Source organism: Loxodonta africana, chromosome 12, assembly GCF_030014295.1.
Source record: "Loxodonta africana isolate mLoxAfr1 chromosome 12, mLoxAfr1.hap2, whole genome shotgun sequence".
Classification (NCBI taxonomy): domain Eukaryota; kingdom Metazoa; phylum Chordata; class Mammalia; order Proboscidea; family Elephantidae; genus Loxodonta; species Loxodonta africana.
This window is the reverse complement of record NC_087353.1, coordinates 67,472,240-67,489,264: the sequence shown is the minus strand read 5'-3', so window position 1 is coordinate 67,489,264 and position 17,025 is coordinate 67,472,240. Positions and strand designations below refer to the sequence as shown.

The 17,025-nt window shown below is 44.3% G+C and overlaps 1 protein-coding gene across 2 annotated transcripts in view; it reads right to left on the bottom strand.

Annotated features, from left to right (window-relative positions):
• Positions 1–17,025, bottom strand: part of SHISA9 (shisa family member 9) — a 350,081-nt gene that overhangs the window by 23,010 nt on the left and 310,046 nt on the right. The window lies entirely within an intron of this gene.

The window sequence follows — 17,025 nt, the reverse complement described above, 5'->3', positions numbered from 1 at the left end:
CTATATATCCTCTAGAGGAAACACTTCTCCTATCACAGTCACACTCGTGACTCGGCGAGCCTTTGCTTTCTTACAAAATTCAAGTAGTTTCTTTGTTATTAAAAGGATGTGCTCTCAGTAGAGAAAATACTGAACATACTGAGAAATATTCGTATCTACCGTCTACCACTCAGCCAATGTCAACATTTGGGTGTGTTTTCTTCTGGTCTTCCCAGTAAACAGAGTTGAATTGGCAATTTTCCCTTGTTTGTCTGCTTGCTTTTGTTTTTGCTTTTAAGAGTTATACAGATCTGTGTTCAAATCCCAACGTTGCCACCTACAAGTGGTGTAACTTTGACTAAATAACTTAACTTCTATTACCATCAGCTCCTGCATATGGAAGGTAACTACAATAAAGACGTATATTTGATAGGGTTGTCTGAAGGGCTAAAGAGACAATGTATGTAAAGTGCTTAGATATTAGCCATCACCACTGTCATCATCATTATTATAAATAACTTTGCTTCAACTTATCATGTAACATTCTATCAAGCATTTTCCCATGTTGCTATAAATTATGAATAAACAGCATTTTGATGCCTATGTAATATTTCATTGAGTGGAACTATCAAAATTAATCAATCTCTCTATTGATGAACACTCAAGTTGTGCCCATATTTTGCTAGTATTAACAAGGCTGAGATGAGAATCTTCTGTTCCAATGCTCTCTTTGTATTTAGAATTTTAAATTTAGAATAATTTTTAAAAATATTTTCCCAATCTACATCAAGGGATGGCAAGCTATGGCCCATGGGCCAAATCCAGTCTGCAGCCTGTATTTGGAAATGAAGCTTTACGGGAATACAGGCACACCCATTCATTTACGTATTATCATTCTGATATGGGAGAGCTGATTACTTGTTACAGACTGTATGACCCGGAAAGCCTGAAATATTTACTGTTCAGCTCTTTACTAAAAAAGTTTGCTGACTCCTGGTCTAGATTACTGAAAGTGAAATTACTTAGCCAAAGGATATAGACATTGTTAAGGCTCTTGATACATATTGCCAGCTACTCTCCAAAATGGTTATACCAATTTCCATTCCATTTTACCACAGAGCCACCAATACTGAATGATTGATTGATTTGCTAAGTTCATGAGACCTGCTTTTATTTTCTCATATTTAACTTACTATTCTTTCATTGTAAGAGTCTCTGTACTTTTAATTTCTTAACAATAGACCTGTTCAACCTATCATCACCTGGATCAGAAATATTCACTGCTCTTTCGTCCACATTTCTAACATTCCAAACTACTGCACCTATGAGTTCATGTAAATTCTTAGAGGCCATCACAGTTTCATGCTTCTTTTCTCATTTGACCCTTTAAAAAAAAACCCCAGAGACAGGAAAGATGGGGATTTTTACCCCTACTTGGCAGATGAGAGAGCAGTTTAGCCCAGGGACATGATGTGATGTCTTTTCAGAAAGTTCTAAAGGAAAATAGACTCAGAGGCATCCAACTCTTGCCACGTCAGTGCAGATGTGGGGAGGAGCCCCCAGGAAGAGGAATCACTGAGTCCCAGGTATGTATCTTCACCCTCCTACATACCCAGCATTTTCTTGGATCCACTGAGTTGGCCTTTTGAAGAAGCTGGCATTGGATACTCACTGGGCATATAAAGTGCTTAGCATTTGGGGTAAGACTTGAATGAATGAGAAAGTCTATGGGCTTTGGAGTCAGGCCGAACTGAATTTACGTCACCTCAGTAATGCTACTTAAATAATAGTAACTACTCCCAGGATTATTATGAGGAATAAATTTTGTGAGATATACACATTATATAGCACAATAGTAACAACCATTCAATATATTTTATCTGTCACCTGCCTTATGAAAGAAGCACTGGATAAGATTCAACAGACATTTATTGAGCACTTAGTCTGTGCCAGGTGACCTACTAGGCACAAGGGAGGCAGTCATCAAACCAACCATCCTTTTCTTCCTTCTTCCCTTCCTCCCGTCTACCATGTTTGCTGAGTGCTTAATTTGCCCTATGACTGTGCTAGGTGACCTACTAGGCACAAGGGAGGCAGTCATCAAACCAACCATCCTTTTCTTCCTTCTTCCCTTCCTCCCGTCTACCATGTTTGCTGAGTGCTTAATTTGCCCTATGACTGAGCATAAAAAGAGGACTTGATCTATTTCGTGGGAACTGGTCAGGCAAGGCTTCCTTGAGGAAGTACTCTTCAGCTGAGATCTGAATGTGAAGAGTAACAAAAAGAACATTCACGGTAAGAAAACATGTGATACATTGTAAGAATGGCCACAATACTTTGCAGCTCCTTCCATCAAGAGGTGGAGTCTATTTCCCCACCTCTTGAATCTGGGATGGTCTGTGGCTGGCTTTGACCAGTAGAATGTGGCAGAAGTTCTGAACCTAGGCTTTTAGGAGCTGTGAAGCCTTAGCTATCATACTCTTAGACCCTGTCTCCGTGTGAAGAAGGAAGCCCAGGCTAGCCTCCTGGAGGATGAGAAACCTGTAGGTCAGTTGCCCATGTCCACCATAGCCAACAGCCTGCTAACTGCCAGATATATGAATGAAGCCATCCTACATCATACAGTCATCAGCCAGCCTGCCAGCTGACCACAGGTACTGAGCAATGCCATCTGAGAGCAGCCAACATAGCCCAAACCAGCAGAACTGTTCCAGCTACCACAGAACGTGAGTCTAATAAATGGTTGTTATGCTAGGCCACTAGGAGTCGCTGGTTAAAGCACTCAGTTGCTAACCGAAAGGTTAGAGATTCCAGTCCACCCAGAGGTGCCTCAGAAGAAAGGCCTGGCAATCAACTTCTGAAAAATCAGCCATTGGAATAACCTACAGAGCACAGTGCTACTCTGACACACATGGGGTCCCCACGAGTGGGTGTCAACGCAAAGTCAACTGTTCTGGTTTGTTTTTTTATGTTCTAGCTAAGAAGTTTGGGGCAGTTGGTTATGCAGCCATAGGTAAGTGGTTCAGAACAGCATTTGCAAAATTTCCTAATAGAGAAGGAACATGGTAGCTTCTAGAAACTGAAAGGATGTCTGTGGAGAAGTGAAGAAGGCAGGGGGCACCAGATCACCTACTGCCCTGTAGACCAGACTGGATCATCCACACCTACAATATGTCTGACCACCTTCCTTCCACTAGATTCAGGTGTTTCAGGGATGTGCCTAGGTTGGCACAGGCTTGGTGCCTGGGGCATGAAACCATCCTCCAAACCATCCTCCTTTCAAGATGATTTCGACAACAAGGGAGTTGGGGGGTTAGGTGGGTGAACTGTTGCCATAACAAGGAAATGCAATTTTCATGAAGCTCCCTTCCCACAATATTTCCGGTTCCTTCCGATTTGGATCCAGAGCAGGAGGAGGAAGAAATGTTTACCTGGCCACTCTCAGCTCTGGGCAATGTGGTCCCTGTCTTAGTATATCAAAAAGCTCCTTGTGAAAGAAACATCGGATTCACTGAACAGCCTTGTAAGGGCCATTAATAAATGTATTAACCTAATCAGCCCTGGGACCTCGTGGGCAGATGGCTGATAAGCCGACCAGGAGACAGATGTGTGAGCCCTTCAACAACACTAGTCCTCTCGGCTTGATTTTTCTTCATTTAAAAAGAGGGAGAAAGAAAGAAAAAGGTGCTTTCTTTCCAATAAGCCTAATTGCTCTGAAAGAGCCTGGGCTGTAAAATTAAACCGTACCTTCCTCCATCTGTCTTTCTCTTAATTAGAAGCAGATACTTGTACAGGCGCCGGGCAGGATGGAGCCTTGCTTCCATGGAAATGGAGTGACTCAATGTAATTCCCGGTTTTCAAAAAAGACTGCATATCTGAGGGTCTCAGCAGGTGGCCTCCCAGCTACCGTCTTTCCTTAAGAAAGGGTTTCTACTGCTCATTCTCACCTAGTGATACTCTTGGGTCTCAGCGATGTCCCAACCAAAGCTTTCACCATTGCTCATCTGCCTCTGTCTTTGATCCACAAATATGATGAAAGGGAGTGATCAATCTTCCCATCACACTCAAGAATAAGATCCAAATTCTTTGCAGTGGTCTACAAGGTCTGCATTACCTGGACTCTAGGTACCTGTCCACCTTCAACTCTTCCACCCTTACCCAGGGTTCCTCTCTGTTCCTGAACACACCAAGCTTATCACCATCTCAGGGCCTTTGGACTATTGCTGCTATTTCCTGGCAAAAGCGTTCCTTTTGGTTGCGTATCTGGATCCTTCTGTCATTTGGTTCTCTGATCCAAGGTCACCTCCTCAGTAAAGCCCTCCTGATGATCCAATGAAAGGAGCCCCACCCCAATTTGCTCTTATCACCTCTCCCTATTTTCGTAGCCTGTATCACTACATGGCATTATCTAAGTTACTGTGTATTGTCCAACACCCTTGACTAGAATATTAACTCCCGTTGGGACCGAGACCTTATCTGTTCTTCTCCCACTGTCTTCCTGACGCCTAGCCCAGTGCCTGGGACATAGTGCTGTTGTTAGCTGCCGTAGAGTCGGCCCCCAACATATGGGGACCACAAATACCACAGAAAAACAGTGCCTGATCTGGCACCTTCCCCATGATCAGCTGCAGATTGGACTATTGTGATCCATAGGGTTTTCACTGGCTGATTTTCAGAAGTAGATTGCCAGGCCTTTCTTCCTAGTCCATCTTAGTCTGGAAGCTCCGCCGAAACCTGTTCAGCATCACAGCAACACGCAAGCCTCCACTAGATAGATGGTAGTGGTTGTCCATGAGGTTCACCAGCAGAATCGAACCTGGGTCTCCTGCATGGAAGGCAAGAATTCTACCAGTGAACCACCACTGGCATACATTAGGGCTTCAATAACATGTGCTTAATGAAGGAAGGAGGGCAGTGAAGGTATCTCATTTCCAATGACATTCTTGTAAATGTTAGAAATGGGTAGGGTGTTTCCTCTTCAGTTCATCTAGTCTATGTTGCAAAAGACTGAATGTGCCGTTCATCACCGAGACTGAAGGGCAAGAGCTCTGGGGAAGTGCCTTTACCTCTGGGGCAGAAGAGCCAGGCTGTTCACCCAGCTCCAGATCCCCATGAAAAACGTGGAGAGGCCTGGATGTTCTTTGGCCATCCTAGCTCAGGGGAGGCAGAACAGTCAGGCAAAGGGGCAGAGACTGGTTAAAGAGTCTGCTTGGATGCAGCAAAAGGCTAGGTTTTGGCATAGCCTCCTTCCCCGCTCATCCTCAGATCAGTGGTAAACTGAGTAATGTTGTTGTTAGTTGCCTTCAAGTCCGCACCAACTCATAGCACAGGTCAAAACATTGCCTGGTCCTGCGCCATCTTCACAATTGCTGGCATGCTGGAATTCATTGTTGCAGCCACTGTGCGTTTTGAGTGCTTTCCAACCTAAGGGGTGCATCATCCACCAGTATAATAGGCAATGTTCTGTCATGATTCATATGGTTTTCACTGGCTAATTTCCAAAAGTAGATTGCCAGGCCTTTCTTCCTAGTCTGTCTTAGTCTAGAAGGTCTGCTGAAACCTGTCCACCATGGATGATGCTTTTGGCATTTGAAATACCGATGCCTTAGCTTCCAGCATCACAGCAACATGCAAGTCACCAGAGTATGACAAACTGCTATCTGACCTTTATCAAGTGCATGCACTGTGCCGTGTACTGAACTAGGGAATTTACTGTATTTTTACGCACATAACGTGCACCTTCTATGTCTGCTCGCCAAACACACCCTCCCCCCATGAAGTATTTTTGTAAGTGCCCGCTATGCCAATTTTTTTTACAGGCACAGTGGTAAGTACAAAAATACCTCAAGTGGAAAGGCGCGGTTGGCAAATAAACATAGAAGGTACGCATTATGAAAAAATACGGTACATCTGTTACCCTCCTTACTCGCCTCAATGTTCTAATGAGGTAGTTGCTATTATTGGTCCCATTTTATAAATGGGGAAACTGAGGCTCAGAGAGCTTTGGTGGCTTATCCAATTGATGAAGCTGGAATTTGAACCAAGGATACCTAGCTCAGTGCCTGAATTCACGAACACAACACTCACCATTTATTTAACCATCTACCTGCCTAGCAGAAGACGAGGCTTGAGAAGGGTCTATCTGCAGAAGCATTTCCTCCTAAACCAAATAAAATGTAAGAGGAAATGAGAATTAGGCAGCACAGTTTTCTTGATTCTTCCTCTCAAAACATCAGGGATTGGGGCACGATACACATGTAAATATCATACTTTCAAGAGAAAACATCAAAATGTCACAGCTGGGAAGATTAATGAAGCCCCAAATCCTCCCAAGCCAAACAACATGTCTCCTTTCTTCATCAAGGTGGGGTAGGAGAAAGGAGCTGGTGGTAGCATGAAGCTTCCCCCCACCAACTGCCTTGAGTTCTTCCGCCTATAGGTTGGCTACTATAGAGACAAGGGTCTCAAAGTCCACTGAGATGCAATGATATTGGCCAGAGAGCTGGCCAGTCCTAGACTAGAAGCCAGCCTCCTATTACAAAGCTGGGCTCTCACAGAACTAAGAGGACATGAAGGTTTCTTTACCTGGCAGATACCCTATCAGACACTTTATTCATATTACCTCGTTTAGTTGACCCCCAATGCCAATGAGGTAGATGTGGTTGTCTGGGGTCTTCACACTATTATCACATGGATTCTCTTCATGGCAATGTCGTAGGGTCCTGTCTTGAGATATTCACCAGTATTTTTTTTCCTTGTGCTTCCACTACCCCTTCCCACCATTTGAGCACTTTAGATGAGGACAAAGAGCCAAAGTATTGGTTTTGAATCCCCTACCAGGCTTTTGAAAGCCACAGTAGAGTCCATAGTCTTAAAAGTCAAGACTTCACCTAAGATCAGGGAATGCTGAGAAAGGAGGGATTAACACGGCTGAGAGCTTAAAGGATTCTGTGCACAAGGTTTAAAAACCTAAAATAAGGCCTGAATGAATGCAATCCCTGATTTTTGTGATTGCAAAATCTCTTTTACAATATGGTGGAAAAAGAAGATAGATCTGGGATCAAATTCCAACTCTTTCAACTTATAAGCTTGAGACCTTGGGAAAGTTATCTAACCTCGCTTAGTCTCAACTGTGCAAAGAAAAATAGTACAGGGTCACTGAGTTGGAATCAACTCAATGGCAATGAGTTTGGTTTGGCTTTTGGTTTACACGGCAGGGAACTGAGAGTAGTAAAGAGAATTCTGCAAAGGAGTAGCAATGCCCTTGCCTAAGAGTTGGTATTCAATTGATGGCAGCTATCAGAAAATAAAAAGAATATAAAATGAGGATAATGAAGTCTACCTTTCAGAGTGTGGGGGAGAAGTAAATGGGGCAAGGGATATAAAAGCACAAAACATTACGCATGGCACATAGTGCTGTTGGCTGCCATCAAGTCAGCCCTGATTAATGCTGACCCCATACAAAATGCAACAGAACAAAATGCTGCCCGATCCTGGACCATCCCCATGATCATTTGCAGATCAAACCATTATGGTCCATAGGGTTTTCACTGGCTGATTTTTTAAAGTAGATCACCCAGCCTTTCTTCCTAGTTAGTCAGAAGCTGGAATGAAACCTGTTCAGCATCATGGCACCGAGCAAGCTTCCACTGACAGGCCAGTGGTGGCCGTGCTTCCGCTGCATTAGCCAGGAGTTGAACTCTGGCCTCCCACATGGAAGGTGAGAATTCTACAACTCAACCACCACCACTTCCATATAGCACACAGTGAAAAAAACCCGCTGCCATCAAGTCGGTTCTGACTCATAGCGACACTTTAGGACAGAGTAGAACTGCCCCATAGGGTTTCCAAGGCTATTGTCTTTATGGAAGGGAACTGCCCCATCTTTGTGCTGCAGAGCAGCTGGTGGGTTTGAACCACCCACCTTTCAGTTAGTAGCCAAGCACTTTAACCATTGAGCCACCAGAGCTCCTCCAGGACACACAGTAGGAACCCCTTAAATTCATATCTTCTTCTTTATCTGAACATATGAAGCAGACTGATTCTTGCCCCCCAGATCTGCTCTTCCTTTTTTCCTTTGGCACACAGCCACCCAGATTAAAACTAGCTTTCCCAGCCATCCTAGAAGCTAAATTTGGGCACGCGACTGATCTCTCACCATAGAAGGAAATCAAAAGTGATGTGTCCAATTTTCACTTCACCTCACTTGCCTGAAAGAAAACTGTTTGCCCTGGGTTTCCTCTTTCCCTTTTCCGTAGGCTAGAACAATGCTACGATCCGAAAACCAAATCTGTTGCCATTGAGTCGATTCCGACTCATAGTGACCCTATAGGACAGAGTTGAACTGCCCCCCAGGGTTTCCAAGAAGTGGCTGGTGGATTCAAACTGCCGACCTTTTGGCTAGCAGCTGAGCTCTTAATCACTGTGCCACCAGGGCTCTGATGCTATGATAGCAACCAATAATAATAGTACAGATGACAATAACGTGTAGGGATGGTAGAAGAATAAGTTCAGAGGAACCTGGGTCCCTGAAATATCACCGGGAACAGAGTTGCCCTACTAGCCTGCTCACTCACCTTGTGACTGTTACATGCAAATGAAATATACTTCTATCCTTCTTGTTGTTAGCTGTCATCGATTTGGCCCTGACTCATGCTGATGCCATGCACCATGAAACCAAACACTGCCTGGTCCTGTGCCATCCCTGTGATCAGCGATCAGCTGTGGATCAGACTGTTGTGATTCACAGGGTTTTCACTGGCTGACTTTCAGAAATAGATCACCAGGCCTTTCTTCCTAGTCTAAGTCTGAAAGCTCAGCTGAAACCTGTTAAGCATCATAGGAACGCCAGCCCCACCGATGGATTGGTGGTGGCTGCACCTGAGGTGCGTTGGCTCAGAATGGAACCTGGGTCTCCCACATGGCAGGTGAGAATTCTACCACTGCAGGGCTTAAGCCACTGTATTTATGGGCCCTACTGCTACACTAGGCCAGTAGTTTACTTTTACTTACATAGGAATGTTTTCTGGGTCTCTACTTTTTTTTTCTTTGCAAGCTGAATTGAAAAGTAAAAGGGGGACAGTTCATATGGGTAAAAAAATACCCAGATATTTCTCTCTTCCTTTGAAATACCTGCTATACAGGTTCCTGAAGCTGTCTCAGCAGGCGGAAACAAGAAAGGCAGGGGAACAATGGCCACTTTCCAAGGCAGGAGAGGGCCAGGAAAGAGACAGGAAGGTTTGTCTTTATGGTGAATTTGCCCCATTTTACCTTGTTCAAGGCCTTGCTGCAGACACAAATAGGGGAAATCACATTTGAACCAGTTCCTAATGAGGCACAGGCTCCTGACCCTCCCTGCAGGGGCCCCATATCTTCCCTGAAACCACAGGTTTGTAAGAGGGAAAATTGGAAAGGAGAGCCCAGCATCTTAGCCCTCTTCTGTCCTAACCCTGAGGGCTCCCAACAGGAGGCACCGCTGGCTTTGCTGGGGGAAGATTCTGAAAGTGTCTGGCTTGGGCTCTGCACTAAAGTTGCCCAGACAGCCTCTGTGAGCCCCTGCTGCTGGCAGCCCTCTGAAACCTGAGGCTCTTTGACTCTTCTCTTAGACAGATCTGTAGTGCAGTCCCCATTTCCTGAAAGCTGCTGAACAAAGGTAGGTGAGCTTGTGCTCCAGCCACAGCTGACTACAGAGCCCTTCATGCAGTGAGCCCCAAATGGAAACTATGTGCCCCTCACTGCCTTTTCATCCACCCCACGTTGCTGCTCCATGTTGTTGCTGTTATTGTGTGCCATCGAGTCGATTCTGACTCATAGAAGCCCTAGAGAAAAGAGTAAAATTGCCCATAGGTTTTCCTAGGCTGTAATGTTTACAGGAGCAGGTTGTCAGGTCTTTTCTCCTGCGAAGCCACTGGTGGGTTTGAAAGGTGGACCTTTTGGTTAGCACCATTGCTTAACCATCGTGCAACCAGGGCTCCTTTGTTGCTCAATAGATGGAGGCATTTCTTTCAGGAATTCTGGGTCTTGTTTGCCTTCTGATCAACCATCCAGATAGTGAAATTTAATACAATTAGTGGTTTTTGAATTGAAGCAAACTGAAGACTCACTGGTCCTGACCAAATGGGCAACACCTGCCTAAAAACAACGATGAGAAGGCAGGAAAGGACAGGAAACCTGGACTAACGGACATGGGGAACCCAGGGTGGAAAGGGAAAGGGGGAGAGTGCTGGCACATTGCAGGGATTGCAACTGATGTCACAAAACAATTTGTATATAAATCTTTTAAAGAGAAACTAATGTGTGCTGTACACTTTCACCTAAAGCACAATGAAATTAAAAAAAAAAAAAAAAAAAGAATCTTTGGTCCTACTCATCAACTTCCACTTTTCTGTAGCTTCACAGGACTATCCTATAGTAGATAATGATGAGATTTGGGACCCAATATTAGATTAAAGGAGTTCCTGGGTAGTACAAATGGTTAATATGCTCAGCTGCTAAACAAATGGTTGGAGGTTCAAGTTCACCCAGAGGTGCCTCAGAAAAAATGCCTGATGATCTACTTCTGGGAGAAACAGCCACTGAAAACCCTATGGAGCACAGTTCTACTTGGACACCCATCGGGTCACCACGAGTTGGACTGATTTGACAGCATCTGATGGTTGGTGGTTAGAATAAATATATCAATGGCCTCAAGTCTTTTTTTTTTTTTTTTTTTGTGCTTTAAGTGAATGTTTACAAATCAAGTCAGTCTCTCATACGAAAATTTATATACACTTTGCTAAGTACTCCTAATTGCTCTCCCCCTAATGAGACAGCACACTTCTTCTCTCCACCCTGTATTCCCTGTGTCCATTCAGCCAGCTTCTGTCCCCCTCTGCCTTCTCATCTCCCCTCCAGACAAGAGCTGCTCACATAGTCTCATGTGTCTACTTGACCCAAGAAGTTCACTCCTCACAGTACCATTTTCTATCTTATAGTCCAGTCCAATCCTTGTCTGAAGAGTTGGCTTTGAGAATGGTTCCAGTCTTGGGCTTACAGAATGTCTGGGGACCATGACTTCTGGGGTCCTTCTAGTCTCAGTCAGACCATTAAGTCTGGTCTTTTTAACGAGAATTTGAGGTCTGCATCCCACTGCTCTCCTGCTCCATCAGGGATTCTCTGTTGTGTTCCCTGTCAGGACAGTCATCGGTTGTAGTTGGGCCCCATCTAGTTCTTCTGGTCTCAGGCTGATGTAGTCTCTGATTTATGTGGCCCTTTCTGTCTCTTGGGCTTATAATTACCTTGTGTCTTTGGTGTTCTTCATTCTCCTTTGGTCCAGGTGGGTTGAGACCAATTGATGCATCTTAGATGGAATGGCCTCAATTATTCACCCTTCTCTGTACCTACACTCTTCTCCATGTGACTATGTAATTCATCCAAAAAAGAGGAAGATTTTGTTTCCCCACCACTGGATTCTGAGTTCAGCCATGTTATTAACAAATGTTAGCTGATATGCCACAAACCAATGTTTTTGATATGCCACAAACCAATGTTTTTTTTTTTACTGGTTTTGGGTTGCTCTCTTGACCCTCTGGGATCATCATGAGAATGTATCTGGGCTACCATCTCTGAGCACAAGAGGCATGTGGAGCAGAGCCAAGTCACCCCAGTCATTGCAGCTAAAATCAGCCTAGATCAGCCAAAATCCAGCCAACTCCCAGACAAATGGGTGAACCCAGCTGAGATCAGAGTACCTCCTGGCTCAGCCTAAATCACCAGCAGCGGCAGACAGACACATGATCTACACAAATGCTGAGCTAAATAAATTTTAAACCATGAGATTTGAGGTTGTTTGTTACACAGCATTATTGAAGCAATATGTAACTGATACAAGCACCAATCATTGACTCACCCTGCTTTCAGGGGTAGTCCCCAATTTTTCAGTAGGGGCCTACCTTGCCCCTATTCTTAACCCATGTGGCTTAGATGACACACCCCTCCACTTTCCACCCTCTACCCCCTGCCACTCCCCAGAGATCCCAAACAACCCATTTCATTATCTTCACCATAATGATTTGTTCAGAGGTGGGCACATGACAAGACTAGCCAATCAGAGCAAAGTCTGGGATTTTTACTTCTAGAGGGGGCCAAAGAGATCAATGATTCCAAACTTTTCATTTAATAGGACACGCAATTAAAGCTGTGGGATCAAGGACACCCAGTTGGGTAGAAGCAACAGAGGATCTAGAAAGCAGGTCTTCTCACTTACATCCAGTTGGTTTTCTGCCATTTCCCAGTGTCTCTTCAGAAAAGCCAACAGGATTCCCTTTAAATGTTATGCCCAGCTTCATTTAGTAATCTAGTCACAAAAATGTTTGTTGAGTGCCCACTATGTGCTGTGGGCTCCACGCAAGGGGCTAGGGAAATTTGAAATGAATGGGATCTAACTAACTTAACCTCAGAGAGACTTACTTTGAAACTGATAAAATGTTTATTGCAATCTCCATACAACAGCATTTTCTGCAAAGCCAAGAACCCCTCCACGTCATGCCCTATGGATTCCCAAGGAAGCTTATCAGAACTTAAGTGCTTGTGAGAGCTTTCAAAAGGGACTGAACTCAAAGGCCAGTGGGATTTGATTTTTATTAAAAACCATCACCTCATGTCACCTTCCTCCCCTCCACCTGCTCACCACCAAACCAATAACCCAAGTCAGGAAATTACAAAAGCCTGGATTTCATAAAGTAATGTTTTAAGGCTGCTGGTAGGTGGCTGTTTCCAAAAGATTGTCTCTGGGTGTGGGCACCTCAACAGAACTGTCACCCAATTTATACGTTTCCTATTGACTAGTGCCTTCTCTAGTGTCTCTTAGATGAAAATTTCCCACCAAGCTACATCAATTTTCTCACAAGAGCATTTATGGAGTGCCCACTGCATGCAAGACACGGTGCTAGCCATTTCACCTGCATCATCTCACGGAAGCCCTCTTAAAGAAAGATGGTGGTGACAGTATCATCCTAACCATGGGAAAGAAGATGAAACAGGCCCAGAGATGGTGAGATATTTACCTGTTAAGGTCACACAGCTAAAAAATGGCAAGAAGGATACCAAATGCAAGACGTCCATCTCCAATGTTCTTACTTTTCCAGCTCTAGCCCCAGAGCAAACATCAACTAAAACAACGGTTTTATTTAAGCCAATAGTAAAAATACTTGTGTTTAGATCAATGTTGGCATGTGAAAACTGGTGCTCTTTGTAAGGTTTGTGTTTGCATTTGGGATTGGGCCTTAGAAAAAGGTAGGTCCAAGCATTAGTGGATGTAAAAATCGCTCAGGGTTGCATTTTTTTAAAAAAATTAACATGTTGGGGACCCATATCTAGAGGTTGCAGTTCCATAGGAGTTCCTTGGGAGTAGACGGCTTCCAGGATTTACATTTGTAACAAACATCTCACCTGATTCTGGGTCAAGTCCTCAGACCACTCCAGATCTGGTAATGGGTTGTGAGTCTGATGTAATTTCCCTGTGTGAATTTGGGCAACCTCTTGTATCTCAAGGGAACTCAGTTTCCTCATCTATAAAAGCAAACGTGTATTTCATTCTGAAGGACTCCACCATAATGACTAATTATCTCTGAAGCAGAAGTAAATGGTGACTTTGTGACTATTGGTGTTTGAAACTTACTTGTTCCTATTAGTTGTCATAGAGTCAGACCCTGACTCATGGCGACCCTGTGCACAGTGAAATGAAGTGCTGCCTGGTCCTGCACCATCCCATAACCAGTTGCAAGCTGAACCCTTGTGATCCGTAGGGTTTTCACTGCCTGATTTTCAGAAGCAGATCACCAGGCCTTTCTTCCTAGTCCATCTGAGTCTGGAAGCTCTGCTGAAACTTGTTCAGCATCATAGTAACACGCAAGCCTCTACTGACGGACAGGTGGTGGCTGTGCATGAGGTGCCCTGGCCAGGAATCGAACCCAGGTCTCCTGTACACAAGGCGAGAATTCTACCACTGAGCCACCACTGCCCTCGCTTATACATATTTAGCAGTTATTATATACCATTTTTTTATATACCAGGCCCTGTGCTAAGAACTTTACATAAATCGTCTCATAAAATCACCCCCAAACTGTACGGAGTGTGGATACTATTGTTGCCCCTATTTTGGCAATGACAGATATGGAAGTGGATAGAGTGTAACTTGGGTAAGAGACACAGCCTAGCTCCTGTGGAGCCAGAGTGATCCAATCACAGTCCTTTGCTGGCAGTTTTTCTCAAGTTCATTGTCTCAACATGACACTGGACTAAGGGACAACCAGGTCCAAAGATTTATTTTGTAAAATAAACAGATTTCCAAAGTCATGGATTCATCTTGGTTAGGACAGCCTGCAGGGCTTGAGGTAGTTTCTTCTGTCCTGGGTTTTAAACAAATATTCCAGAAGCTCCCAAGGTAGGGCATGAATGGCTCAAAAGCAGCAACCACTAGGGGGCGACGTGCACAGGAAGTCTCTGGCAGCGAAAAATTAATACTGCAAACTCATGTGGTCTGTTTGCCTTTCCTATCCTTGCAGATAGAGTTCTCTCCAAAGTGAGTTACTGTCAATGCAGGTGGCAGCACTCTGCTTACAATCCCCACTTTGTTCCCAAAGTAGGTTCCCAACAACATTTGTCACACTGGATGTTAAGATGTTAACTGGGCTTTCTTAAGAGAAAAGAGATCAGGCATCAAAAGGGTTTGGGAAATGACAGGTTAAACAGAGTTTAACAGATTTTATTACCACGGGACAAGGAATAAGGAAGACCAAAGAAGAATTGATGCATTTGAATTATGGTACTGGAGAAGAATATTGAATATACCATGGACTGCCAAAAGAAAGAACAAATCTGTCTTGAAAAAAGTACAGCCAGAATGCTCCTTAGAAGCAAGGACGGCGAGACTGCGTCTCATGTACTTTGGACATGTTATCAGGAGGGGCCAATCCCTGGAGAATGACATCGTGCTTGGTAAAGCAGAGGGTCAGAGAAAAAGAAGACCCTCAACAAGATGGAGTGACATAGCGGCTGCAACAATGGGCTCAAAAACAGCAACAATTGTTAGGGTGGCACAGGACCAGGCAATATTTTGTTTTATTGTACATGGGGTTGCTATGAGTCAGAACTGACTCGACGGCACCAAACAATGACCGCAGCATTTCTCCTAGCCTTTAATTTGCTCACTTGATAATAATGGTAACAATAACATCAGTAATAGCTTTCATGCGTTGACTACTTTCCATATACCAGGTACTGTGACACATATTTTGCACATTCCTTCACCTGAGCCTCACAACATTCTAGGAGGTATGTAATATTATTGTCTCCATTTTGCAGATCAGAAAATATGGGCTTACTGTAAGCGGCCATCTAAGATACTCCACTGGTCTCACCCATACGGGGGCAAGGGAGAATGAAGAAAACTAAAGACACGAGGGATATTAGTCCAAAGGACTAATGGACCACATCTACCACGGCCTCCACCAGACTGAGTCCAGTACAACTAGATGGTGCCTGGTTACCATCACTGACTGCTCTGGCAGGAATCACAAGAGGGTCCCAGACAGAGATGGAAAAAAACATAGAACAAAATTCTAACTCAGAAAAAAAGACTAGACTTACTGGCCTGACAGAGACTGGAGAAACCCCAAGAATATGGCCCCCAGATACCCTTTTAGCTCAGTAATGGAGTCACCCCTGAGGTTTGCCCTTCGTTCGAAGATTAGACATAAAACAAAACGTGACTAAAGGGGCACGCCAGCCCAGGGGCAAGGACTAGAAGGCAGGAGGGGACAGGAAACCTGGTAATAGGGAACCCAAGGTCGAGAAGGGAGAATGTTGACGTGTTGTGGGTCTGTGAACCAATGTCATAAAACAATATGTGGACTAACTGTTTAGTGAGAAGTTAGTTTGTTCTGTAAACCTTCATCTAAAGTATAATACAAAATAAAAATAAAAAAGAAAGAAAGAAAATAGGGGCTCAGAGAGGTTGAATGATTTTAAGGCAACCCGACTTGTAAATGATGGGCCAGGATTGGAACCCAGGTGTGTCTTGTTCCAGGCCTATCATACCTGCTTATCCTTCCCCTTTAAGGAGGTGGCAGAGTATGGGAGGCTGGGGGCACACAGACACCCATTGTTATCATTCTTCCTGTAGACTCAGGGTCTGGAGTTTGGGTTGTTGTTGTTAGCTATGGTCCAGTCAGCTCCAACTCATGATAACCCCAGGTACAAATGAACAAAACACTGCCTGGTCCTGCACCATCTTCATAATCATTGGTATATTTGAGTCCACTGTTGTGGCCACTCTGTATTTTGAGTGCCTTCCAACCTACGGGGTTCATCTCCCAGCACTATAGCAAACAATATTCTGTTATGACCCATAGGGTTTTCATTGGCTAATTTTCAGAAGCAGATCACCAAGCCTTTCTTCCTAGTCTTAGTCTGGAAGCTCTGCTGAAAACTGTCTATTCTGGGTGACTCTGCTGGTATTTGAAATAATGATGGCATAACTTCCAGCATCACAGCAACACCCAGGCCATCACAGTGTCACAAACTGACTGATGGTGGCAGGGAGGCTGAACAAAAACCGTAAAGGAAGATCAATGACCCCAGAAGGACTTGGGCCTGGCCCTAGTGAGACCCCTTCTCCCCTCCCCAGAGAAGGTGGCATAAATCAAGAAGCGTTTAGGAGGGCAGCTAAGGTAAGCCAGGTTTGGGTAGAAAAACAGCTTCTAAGCCCACGCTGTTGACCTGTCTTGAAATATGTTCTAAATGCATCAGACAACAACAGGCAGACACAAGGACAGGGATGCTGACTGCCTCCAACTGCTGTCACGGGGATTGTAATGGCTTTGTTTTCACAGGGGAGAGGGGAAAAAAAAGTTTATGCCTCAAATTAGTAGGTCTGTCATGTTCCAAATTGTTTGCTTTTCTAAAAATGGACTTTGACATGTGAACAGATATTATCTGATGCAAGACCCGAAAATCTGTCTCTCTCTAGATGATGCCTGAGTAGCCAGAAGTTCTTGTTAGATGCGT